Source organism: Penaeus monodon, chromosome 31 (genome assembly GCF_015228065.2).
Source record: "Penaeus monodon isolate SGIC_2016 chromosome 31, NSTDA_Pmon_1, whole genome shotgun sequence".
Lineage (NCBI taxonomy): Eukaryota > Metazoa > Arthropoda > Malacostraca > Decapoda > Penaeidae > Penaeus > Penaeus monodon.
The window spans coordinates 11,677,570-11,678,292 of NC_051416.1; the positions used below are offsets into that span (position 1 = coordinate 11,677,570).

General features: G+C 33.7%; 1 protein-coding gene across 1 annotated transcript in view; it reads left to right on the forward strand.

The window, feature by feature from the left end:
• The window catches only part of LOC119593033 (tyrosine-protein phosphatase non-receptor type 4-like), a gene marked incomplete at its 5' end in the record, with an annotated part of 330,438 nt that overhangs the window by 316,694 nt on the left and 13,021 nt on the right, over positions 1–723 (forward strand).

The following is a 723-nucleotide window of genomic DNA, read 5'->3' on the forward strand; positions in this document are numbered from 1 at the left end:
CCTTGCCGTTGTTTATCGCTGGCCCAGATTTTCTGAGCCCCTAAATCCTCGAGGGCAAAGGGCTAGATCGACCTGCATTATCTGCTCTTAAGGATAAACTCTCTCTTAAGGAAGGAATGTTGCCTCTCATCGGTTACGCTGTGAAGAGTGGCTGTCAGAGGAGATTAGTTGGGCATAAGCTTTTTTTCTGTGTGTATTTTTCTGTGTGTAAATATAAGTAGGGCTATTTGTAGAATCGTGTTTTTTTCTGTTTATATATGTGTGTTGATGTTTTTAGAGCATTTTCTTCCGTGTATGTATAGCTATGTGTGGCTATTTATAGCTTTTGTTTTTTGGTTTTATATAGAGATGTGTGTGGTTATTTATAGACGTTTCTTTGTATTTTTATAGAAATTAGTGTATTTTTTGTTTTATAGAATCCTTTTTTAAAGATTGATAGCTATAGAATATCTTTTTAAATATATGTTTAAATATGTGTAGCTGCATATAGATTTTTTTTTAATATTTACGTAGAGATACCCGTGGCTACTAATAGAACCAGACGGATAGGGATGGCCGCTATGTTCTTTATAATGACCATATTCACTGATGAATCTGTTTGTGTATTTATTGTGCATTTAGTATCGTTTGCATCGATATAATATGATAATTGTCCGTAGATTTTTTTGTAATCTCACAACTTCCCAGAAAGAAGAGAATTTTTTGGTATTTGTAAATGCGAGC